The sequence below is a fragment of the Balaenoptera borealis genome (assembly GCF_965194805.1).
Source record: "Balaenoptera borealis genome assembly, chromosome: 1".
NCBI lineage: Eukaryota > Metazoa > Chordata > Mammalia > Artiodactyla > Balaenopteridae > Balaenoptera > Balaenoptera borealis.
This window is the reverse complement of record NC_138860.1, coordinates 170,227,356-170,238,198: the sequence shown is the minus strand read 5'-3', so window position 1 is coordinate 170,238,198 and position 10,843 is coordinate 170,227,356. Positions and strand designations below refer to the sequence as shown.

The 10,843-nt window shown below is 49.5% G+C and overlaps 1 long non-coding RNA gene across 1 annotated transcript; it reads left to right on the top strand.

Annotated features, from left to right (window-relative positions):
- Positions 1-481: 481 nt before the first annotated feature.
- LOC309610220 lies at positions 482-10,369 on the top strand. The gene is made up of 3 exons (XR_014233786.1): positions 482-757; positions 1,894-2,019; positions 3,156-10,369. It is a non-coding gene; the product is annotated as an uncharacterized lncRNA (long non-coding RNA).
- Positions 10,370-10,843: the final 474 nt, after the last annotated feature.

The window sequence follows — 10,843 nt, the reverse complement described above, 5'->3', positions numbered from 1 at the left end:
GGGCGGTGACGGTGCTCCGGGCTCAGCCCGCCCGGGAGAGAGGAATCACAGCCCCGCCCGATGCGGCTGTGTGCGCCGCCGGGGTCGCCGCTGCGGGAGGAGCGGGCAGAGACCGGGGCGGGGGAGCCGCCCGTCAGCCCCGCGAGCTCCGTCCTCCGAAGACCGTGTTGCGCCTGCGCCTCGTTCTGTAAATTCTGCAGTGGCCTTTGGCCAAAAGCAAGAAAATCGTGACCTAGAAAAGGTAAAAGGCCTTTGAAAGTATGAGCCCGGAGCGCTGGCCTGATGTGTGGCCGGGGACAAGGTGGCTGAGGAGGCAGAAGGAAGAGGAAGAAAGGCGCGGCCGCAGTTCCCTCCCCGCGGCTCCTCCAGGTTTGCGCTGACGTCCGCGGGCCCAGAGCCCCGACCGGACCTGCAGGCGGAGAGGAAACGAGGGGGTGGTGTTGGGGGGCGCCCAGCGTGGGGAGGGGCACGCGCAGGGTCACCTCGCCCTGAGGACCCCCAGGCCCTCCAGCCGGGACGGCCGTGCAGTGAGGAGCTCCGCAGTGAAGGGATGGCTGCCCACCTGCCAAGGTCACGGGCTCCGAGCGCTGCTTCTTCATGTGCTGGGGCTTGCGTCACTGTGGAATTTACAAGAGCCCATTTGAAGGTATCCAGAGCCTCAAAGGCCACCAAGTCTTCCCCACGCCAGGGCTATGCTGGTGACATCGTTGACAGTGCCACCATGTTTTGCCACGTCCACCAAAGAGACCAGTCTCTTGTAAGCGTGTTACCCTCTGCTCTGTGTCTTTTCTTTTTCTTTTCTTTTTTTTTAACTTAAAACAATAGAAATTTATTGTCTCACAGTTCTGGACTCCGGAAGTCCAAGATCAAGGTGTTAGCAGGACCACCCTCCCTCTGAGATTTCAGGAAGAATCCTCCCTTGACTCTTGCTAACTTCTGGTGGCTTCTGTTGATCCTTGGCATTTCTTGGCTTGTCGCTGCATCACTCCAATCTCTGCCTCTGTTGTCACACAGCCTTGTTATCTCTGTGTCTGGGTTGCTCTGTGTCTTGACTTGAGGGACCCCCTCCTGCCCGGATGGTGGCCCTTCTCTGCTCATGATGCATCACAGGCAGGGACAGGAAGTGGAAGAGAAGGTTGTGAGGGAGGGGATGTGTGACCCTGACGCCAGCGCCCATGCCCACTCAGACCTGTCAATGAACCTGATTAGCAATGTCTCCTCTACTGTGGGGCGTGGATGGCTAGGAAGGGGGTGGGAGAGATGGGTCTGGACTGGGAAGGAGAGAGAGGCCCCCTCCCCGCCCATCATCCCACTTTGCGCAGATGTGGCTGGTGCCTTGCCCACACCCCCTTGGCTCTCACACTGCAGAGCACGCTGATGGGCATGGCTGTGAGCGTGGGCGGTAGTCTCCACACGAGGGCTGGCTGGGAGTGCCAGGGCATTCATGAGCTGGGAGCAGCCTTCAGCCACGATGGGTTGGAGGATACATACCCAGCTTACTTGCCCCCCAAGGTGGGATGACTCCCCTTGGGGGTGCTCGCCACTTCCCTGGGGGGTCTTTCTGGGTCTCAGAACTTCAAGCAAAGGGTTTTGGGATAAGCCATTCACGTCTGGGATATTGAACGTTAAGGAAACTGGTTTGAGGAAGTTTATGTGTGTTCTCAGTTTCCTCGTTTGTTCGGGTCTAGATTTCACAGTACCTGGCAGAAATGCTTCAGTTTATGGATGGAGTTGTGGCCGATGACTGGTGTAAATAATAATGAAAACAAACCCTCCCCTCCTTATGTTTCTTTATGTGCTGTCTTCCATTTGTTTAGAGAGAGGGGAGTTGTGACACTCCTCCATCATTTTCATCTAGATATGAAGTGCTTTCTCACCCCTGATCTCTTTCAGTCCCAGTGCTAACCCAGGGACATGACAAGGCGGTGTCCCCATGGAGCAGAGAACTGGGGGACCCAGAGCCTGAGAGTAGAAAAAGACTGCACGGCCATCATAGGCAAGAGCAGGCAGCACTCACAGGTACCCTGTCCCACCTGACATGTGACCCAGTGGGTTTTGGCATGTGTGAGGTTTCAGCGTGAATGGCAAATGCAGGCACTCACGTTCTGCCTCTGTACTGCCGTGGCATCCATCCGAGCACTCTTTCTTTCTGACCTTGAATTCAGCCCCAAACTCCTTTCCAAGGCAACATATCAAGCAGATACAACCAACCAACTGGCATTGTTTTGTGAGATGAACCTGTTTGCCTGACCAGCACCAGAAACTCCAGCTACATAAAATGTTGGTAGTGGAGTCAGAGAGTCCTGAGTTTGAATTCCAGTCTTATGAATGACTAACAGGGTGGTCTTGGACAAGCATCTTTATCACTCTGAGCCTCAGTTTTCCCATCTGTAAAATGGGGATTGGTATCACATAGGGCTGTTGAGGGGATCACATGAGAAAACCCCTGACCCAGCACATAGCACAGGGCAGATGTTTAATGATAGGATTCAAACTGAAGAGAGGCTCTTCTTTGGCCAACATGGGTGTTTCTTGATCACCTGATGACCATCTGGGGGCCATTTTTATCACCAAAGTTGAGGGGAACCAGGATTCCTTGGTGTGTTGGGGTCACTGGGTGGGGTATTGGAGGCCCGTGTCCTAGTCCTAGGTCTCCCGTGGACCAGCTACGGTTGTAGGGCAGGTCCCCTCCTCCCTGGGGGTGGGAGCTGGGGGGAAGGGTGACTGTGGTAGAGGAATGTTGTCCCACCTGGAAAATGGGATTAGCCTAGATCTCCATTGTTCCTTTCAGACATTTAACAAATCATTTTTTTTAATGAGCTGCCACCAAATCACCACCCTCCACCCCCTCCACCTCCCCACCTTCCCCATTTCCTAAACAAACCCTCAAAGATCATGGTTGGTCCCCATGAGTTAGTGGGCATGAACCTGCCTCCTAATTTAATGCAAATCTCAGCCCACCTTATTGTGCAGGAGTTTCAGTTCATTTGTACTTTCTTGGTGACACAGTTCATCTCTGTCTCCAGTGGAGTCTGTAATCCCTGCAATTTCCATGGTGCTAGAATTATGAAAATAAAAAGTCTGAAGCACAGAAATTCTACATCCTGTCTATGAGATTACACACTTTAATGGAGTTTATTAAATTTATTCTGCAGTTACTGAGGAGATTAAACTCACTGTGAGGCTCTGGAAGGCAAAACAAGGACCAATTGGCAGAATCTTCCAGGAGGCAGGTAGGAATTCAAAAGGAAGAAGCACTTTCTGCTCTCAGAGCTGGTCAGCATCAAATGAGCCCCAGGAGGCTGGGAGAGAGGCCATCAGGGTCCAGAACCTGGTGTGGTCACTGTGGGGGGCATTGAAGAGCGAGGGCTGAGGGTCATACCTGGGTCCATTTTCCAATTCTCACTTCCAAACCCCTGGGAAGTGAGTTGATTTTTCTAAACCTCTGTTCTCCCATTTCTTCCTCTGTAAGATGATGACCACCTTGCTTAGCACAGAGCAATGTTCCATGAGTGCTCCTCCTATTATTTTGTTATTTAGAGCTGGGAGGAGGCTTCCTCCCACTCCTAGTGTCCTCCGGGAGGGGTGTCCCACAGATGCTCTGGCCTCCCTTTCCCGCAGAGCTGGGGAGTTTGAGGCGGAGCAGGACCAATTCACGGGGCCCGACCCTTCTTGCTCTCTCTTTGGGAGCCTGGCTGTCTTTGGGGAGTTTGCCATCTGCCCTGCTTTCCCACTGCCGGAGGTTTTATAGCAATGGGCCCCAAAACCTTGACCTTGAGGAAGCCTGTGGGGGTCCAGTGGTGCCTCTGATGGTGGGGTGAACACCGTCTAATCCTGGAGCCTGCAGTAGGGGTCCACAGGCTCGCAGGTATGAGCCCCATCCTCCAGCAACAGCTTTATCAGTGATAAAGGGGAGACCACTTCTCCATCCACCATGCCCTGGATCCTCTGGTGGCTTTAGAATCAGGGCAGCAGATGCCTCTATGAGGCCCCCTAAAGTCCCCAGCATCATTATCAGAAGGGCTGAGAGCTTAAGACACCACTGACAAAGCAGCTGAGAACTCTGTTTCTAGAACTTCCACTCCCCAAAGGCAGGAACCATGACACATGTCTTTATCACTAAGTCCAGCCCCAGCACAGTGCCCAGCACATAGGAGGTGTTCAGTAAATAATGCTGAGTTAATTTTACCACCATGTCAGGGATATGCAATCTCTTTAAGAAAATAAAGAATGTCTGTGCAACACCTACATCTAACTTACTTAATGGTGAAACACTGAATGCTTTCTGACCAAGATTAGGAACAAGGCAAGGATGTCTGCTCTTCTCTCTCCTATTTAACAAAGTACTGAAATTTATATCCAATGCAATAAGGTAAGAAAAAGAAATAAAAGACATACAGTTTGGAGAAGAGGAAATAAAACTATCTCTATTTGCATATGACGAGTTCCCTGTGTAGAAAATTCGAAGGAATCTGCAAAATGCCTCCCACAACTAAGTGTGTTCAGCAAGGTCTTGGGATACAAAATCAATGCACAAAAACCAACTATATTTCTATAAGCTAACAAAACACACAGACACAAAAATTAAAAATACAATGCTATTTACCATTGTATCAAAGAAAATGAAACATTTAGCTATGCACTTAACAAAACATGTCCTGAATCTGTATGCTGAAAATTATAAATTACTGATAAAAGAAATTTTAGAAGACCTACATACATAAATGGGGAAACAGACTGTGCTCATGGATTTGAATACTCAACATAGTAAAGATATCAATTCTCACCAAACTGATACACAGGTTTAACACAGTTGTTATCAAAATCCTAGCAAGGCTTTTTGTAAACATAGAAAGCTTATTCTAAAATTTATATAGAAAAACACAGACCCTAGAACAGCTAAAACAATCTTGACAAGAAAGAAAATGGGAGGAAACACTCTACGTAACATTAAGGTGTACTATACAGCTACATTAATCAAGGCACTTAGGTTTTGGTACAGGGATAGACACATAGATCAATGGAACAGAAAAGAGAACCCAGAAATAGACCCACCCAAATGTGCTCAATTGATATTTGACAAAAGTACAAAAGCAATTCCATGGAGGAAGGATAGCCTACTCAACAAGCAGACCTGCAGCAATTGCACATCTATAAACAACAAAATTAACCTCGATATATTTTATACAGAACTCAAAATGGATCATATACATAAATGTAAAAGATAAAACTTTTAGAGGAACTTTTAGGAGAAAGTCTTCATGATCTAAGGCTAAAGAATTCTTAGACTTGACACCAAAAGTGTGAACCGTCAAAAGAAAAAAATGATTAAGTTGAACCTCACTGGAATTTTAAAACTTTGCTTTTGTGAAAGCCCATGTGAGGAGGATTCAAGGAAACAAACTCAGGAGACACAAGAGTGGGAGCAGGGGAGGAGAACTTTCCAGGAAAGTGTCCGTGGAACTTGAACCAGGCAAGACAGAGAAAGGCAGAAAATGTTTTCAAGCCACACCTGGATGAAGGTTTTTCTTTCAATTGCTTAATGAAGAGAAATTGGAAATTTATATAGAAACTTCAGTATTTCATGCATCCCTTCATCTGCTCATGCATCCTGTATTTATTGAATACCTTCTATGTGCCTCCTACTTTTCTATGTACTGGGACCAGAAATGGACAATGTAGACAAGGTCTATCTCTCCCATCTGGGACTCTGTGGTCACCACTGCAAAGGAAGAGAGGAATGCAGGCATCACACCCACTCTTAACTACCCCAATCCGGAAATAAGTATATTACTTCTGCTCTCAGTCCATTGGCCAGAACTCGTCACATGGTGACAACCTAACTGCAAAGGATCCTGGGAAGTACAGGAATACTTAGTGTCTCCTATCTTGAGCACAAACTCCATTATTTTTCAAAGCTTATTACACTAAATTACCCATATGATCAATTGCCTATAGTTTTCATCTCAGAGGCTGACTTGACTTCATCTTTCTCAAGGAATTCAATGCACTTCTTAAATCCATGAATCAAGAAGCTGCTGCAGCTTATGCCACACACAGCCACATGGATGGGGAAGGCACCACATGATGACCACGTTATGATTCCCTCAGAAAGCGCCACACCAGAAAGACAGCCCCTAGAGAATGTCATCTCAGCAAGGCATCACTTTTCCTCTGGCTGACAGACAACTTGAACACCACCTTTTTCCTGGATGTGACAGAAAGGGCAAAGAGAAACAAGATTGGGGTAAGGACTGAGTCTCTGAGAAGCGCCTCATTAGTGAGGAGGACCCAGGTGCTAGCTCTGGAATGTTCCATGACAGTGACTGAGTGGCCAGGCTTGGAGCCTGCATTAAGCGTGACAGCAGGAGAATCAGGAGATACGGCCAATCCATCATATCTCCTCACTTGAGCGGTGCTAACGTTTCTGAGTGACCAGGGCCCCCTTCTCAGGAGGCTGCAGGAACCAGGAAATCAAAGGGCACAGAGTCATGGGCCCGGCAGGGACCCCAGAACAGTTGCCAGTCCAGGCTCCTCATCTTATCAATGGTCCACGATTGTGCTATGCTCTCACATTAATTTCCTCATTATCTCAAAAATCCAGTTAAGTGGTATTATGGGTTCGTGTCCCTCAAAAAGATAGAGTGAAGCCCTAAGCCCAGTGCCTGTGAATGAGACTTATTTGGAAATAGGGTCTTTACAGATGTAATCAGATTAAGATGAGGTCATTAGGGTAGGCCTAATCCGAAAGGACTGATGTCCTTGTAAGAAGAGGGAATTTTGGATACAGAGGCGCCCAGGGTGAATGCCATGTAAAGATGGAGGCAGAGACTGGAGTGAGGCATCTACAAGCCAAGGAACGCCCAGGCTACAGAAGCTGGAAGAGGCAAGGATGACTGCTCCCCAGAGGCTTCGGGCGGAGCATGGCTTTGCTGACACCTTGATTTTGGACCTCTAGCCTCCAGAACTGTGAGACAATAAGTTTCTGTTGTTTTTAGTCACCCAGTTTGTGGCACTTTGTTACAGCAACCCTAGGAAACTAATACAGCAGGTTGTCACCCCCACTTGTCAGAAGGGTAAACTGAGCCACAGAGAGGGCAATGCCTCGCCTAAGATCACACAGCCGTAAGCGGAAGAGCAGGCTGACGAAGCAGGGCTCTGGCCGCCCTCCCTCCAGCGCTGCTCAGCAAAAGCATGGCCTCCTCCAAGTCCCCAGGAGAGATTTTGTCCTTGCCAGAGTTCTCTTCACTGTGAGGAGTGGCTCTGTTTTCCCCTCCCAGATGCAGAAGAGAATTGTAACCCAGTTTTGAGGCTGACATCTCATGGACTACTCAGGTGTGGATGGCAGGTGGGTGACTGAGAGTTCAAGGCTGAGCAAGGTGGGGCCACCTCACCGGTCAGTCAGTCCTCAGATTCCTGGAGCAGAGCCTGAGCTCGCAGAGGGTGGGAGTGGCTGGGATGACCTCACCTTTCTCGCTGGATGTGTCTTGTTTCAGTCTCCCTCCCCCAGCCACTAACCAGTTCAAGCCCTAATCCTCTGCCTTCTGAACATGTGCCAGAACCTCTGCACTCCCCACTAACCATTTCCTCTTTCAGCAAACATTTATTGAGCACCTACTGTGTACCTGAGCCTGTGCTGAGGGCCAGTGGTGGGCAACACTGAGCTCCTACCTTCAATTTCATCACATTTACAGTGAAATGAGAATCGGCACATAAATCCATAATGATCACATGATACATGCCAGGAGAGAATGCAACAGGGACTCAGAGCAGGGGAGCCTGAAGCAAATTGGGGGATGGGGTGGGGCAAGCATCCACGAGGAGGGGGGCTGACCTTGGTTTTGGTGATTAGGAGATGCAGATGGGAAGATGAAGGAGAAGGGCACTCCAGGTGACAGGAACAGCACGTGCAAATGTGCAGAGTCATGGCCAACATGGGAATCAGGCCACAGTAATTGGTTCAGGGGTAGACACATGACTCAGCCTTGACCAATGAGACTCCATCCTGGGACTCTGTGGGAATACTGGGTAAGCAGAGTGCTCTTTTCTCCTGAAGCTGCTGGGAACCTCCAGGAGGAGAGGGGCTATCTGGGAATGAAGCCTACTCAGAAGAAAGCAGAGCCAAAGATGGGGTGTAATGGACGCCTGACAACCTTAGCTGAGCACCTTGATCCAGCTATACCTGAATTCCCTTAAACTTCTCAGTTACATGAGCTTATAAATTCCTTTTTTTTTTTTTTTTTTTTTGAGCTTTAAGCTTAAGCCAATTTGGATGTGTGTTTCTTGTAACAGAAATGGAATGGACCCGATTAAAACAATTATTATCCCCATTTTCCTGCACCACCATTAACCTGCTGGCAGTGGCACACCAGTTACCACCTGAATATTCAAGGCCAGACCTGCTGTCTCTAGTGGTGATGGTCTTGGAGAGAGCTGTAGGAGCTGAAGTCTGAGAGAAGCACAGTGACAAACCTGCTGAGAGTCAGGGCAAGAAGAGCTCAAGATGCAATTTGCAGAGTCTGAAATCACTCACTGAGCCAATCTAATTTGAGAAGGGCTGCGTGGCAGACAATCTCCACGATTTCCTGGACTCCTCACTGCTCACCTCCCACGGCTGGTCTGACCGTGGCAATTCCACTATCGGGTCTGACAGGACTGAGATGTCCCAGTGCCCACCTGCTACATCGAACAAGGAGGTGTGAGAGAAGTAATTTCAATCCCCTAATATCCGGATAAGCTCCTCGGCTGCTATCAGGGCCGCCTGGTGGGGAATGGGAGAGTCTCTGGGAGGCCACAGGCTCAAATGAACCTTGACAGGTAATCATTCCCCAGAGCAGCAGGTGAGTTGTGATTAGCGCTCCCAGGGAGAGAGAGAGGTGGCCGTGCCTCCGCCAGTTCCCTAGGACACCAGCCTGGAAGTTGCTGGAACCAGTGCAAGGGAGGCGAGGCCCCCAGTTGCTGTGGGATCACCTTTCTGTGACAGCCCAGAATCCACCACCAAAAGGCCCTTCTAGATTGATCTTTGCTCAGTGGTTGAGGGTTAGAGGTCAAGGTGAAACAGATGTCTCTCCTTCTACACCAAGAGCTCCTAAGGGCAGGAATCAAATCTCATTCGCGTTGGATCCCCATGACTTAGTACAGTGCTGGCACACTGTAGGGTCTTATTACATGTTTCTTGTATGACTGGATAAATTATGTATATAAATATAACTAATGAAGGGATAAGGTGACACATGGATCATGGAGGGCCATTCAAGTTTTGGGAGCACAGAATGGGGAGAGGTCACCCACCCCAGGATGGGCTGTGAGCAGGATCCTCCAGAAAAGCCAGTGCTCTAGCTGATGACATCCTGAAGAAGGAGGGCCTGAGTTGGGCTCCTGAAGGATGGGGAGGATTTGGGAACCAAAGGGGGCAATGCATTCTAGATGCATTCTGTGGGTGCATACATACATGCCTGGTGTGTGTGCATGCGTGCGTGCATATGTGTCTGACCGGTGGGATTGACCTTGTGGGAGCAGAAATGAGATTCTGATTTCAAGGGACCCACTAGGTTTTCCTAACAGTCCTGGGAGAAAGATGCAATTATACTCACTCTGCAGATGAGGGAACAGAGGCTCAGGGAGGTGGGGTGACCTGTTCTAAGTCACACAGTGGCAGAGCCATGATCTGAGCCAGGTCTGACCAAGGGCTGCCCACGGTCAGCCCAGCTCATCCAGGGAAGTCGGGTCCCCTCTCTGCAGAGGCCTGGAGTAGTCAGCTGCTGTGCACCGTGAGGGGGCAGGAGGGTCTGCAGTTGGAGCCCTGGGGGGCACAGACCCCTCCCAAGGGCATTTCTACTTCTGTCACAAAGGGCCAAGAACAACAGCTTTCAGGATCAGCTCATGGTAGAGGGGTGGAAGGCTGGGGTCCAGCAGGTGTATGCCCATGTTCCATTCCTGAGTGCACACTTACCTGGAGAGGCAGAAGGCAAGGTTGGATGGTCTGTCAGAATCTGAGTCCTGGCTGGTTTCCACAGCCCCTGCCCACCCCAGGTGAAACTGTGTACCTCAGATTGGGACTTGAACCCACGCAGCCGGGACTCGAACCCGGCCAAAACCCTGAGTCTTCCAACTGAGGTCACACACCTGGTTTCAGGACTTAATGAAGCTCAGGTTCTTGATGTCTCATCACAGAAAGAATTCAGTGAGAGAAAAAGCAATAGGTAAGAAGTGGATTTATTGGGACTTCCCTGGTGGCGCAGTGGTTAAGAATCTGCCAGGGGACACGTGTTCGAGCCCGGTCCGGGAAGATCCCACGTGCCGTGGAGCAACCAAGCCCGTGCACCACAACTACTGAGCCTGTGCTCTAGAGCCCACAAGCCACAACTACTGAGCCCACGTGCCACAACTACTGAAGCCTGTGCTCCACAATGAGAGAAGCCACCGCAGTGAGAAGCCTATGCACCGCAACAAAGAGTAGCACCTGCTCACCATAACTAGAGAAAGCCCACACACAGCAACGAAGACCCAATGCAGCCACAAAATAAATAAATAACTAAATAAATAAATAAAATTTATTTTATAATAAATAAATAAAATAAATTAAAAATTTTTTAACTGTTTTTTTTTTATTTTAATTTTATTTAGTTATTTATTTATGGCTGTGTTGGGTCTTCGTTGCTGTGCGAGGGCTTTCTCTAGTTGCGGCGAGCGGGGGCCACTCTTCATCGCGGTGCGCGGGCCTCTCACTATCGTGGCCTCTCTTGTTGCGGAGCACAGGCTCCAGACGCGCAGGCTCAGTAGTTGTGGCTCACGGGCCTAGTCGCTCTGCGGCATGTGGGATCCTCCCAGACCAGGGCTCGAA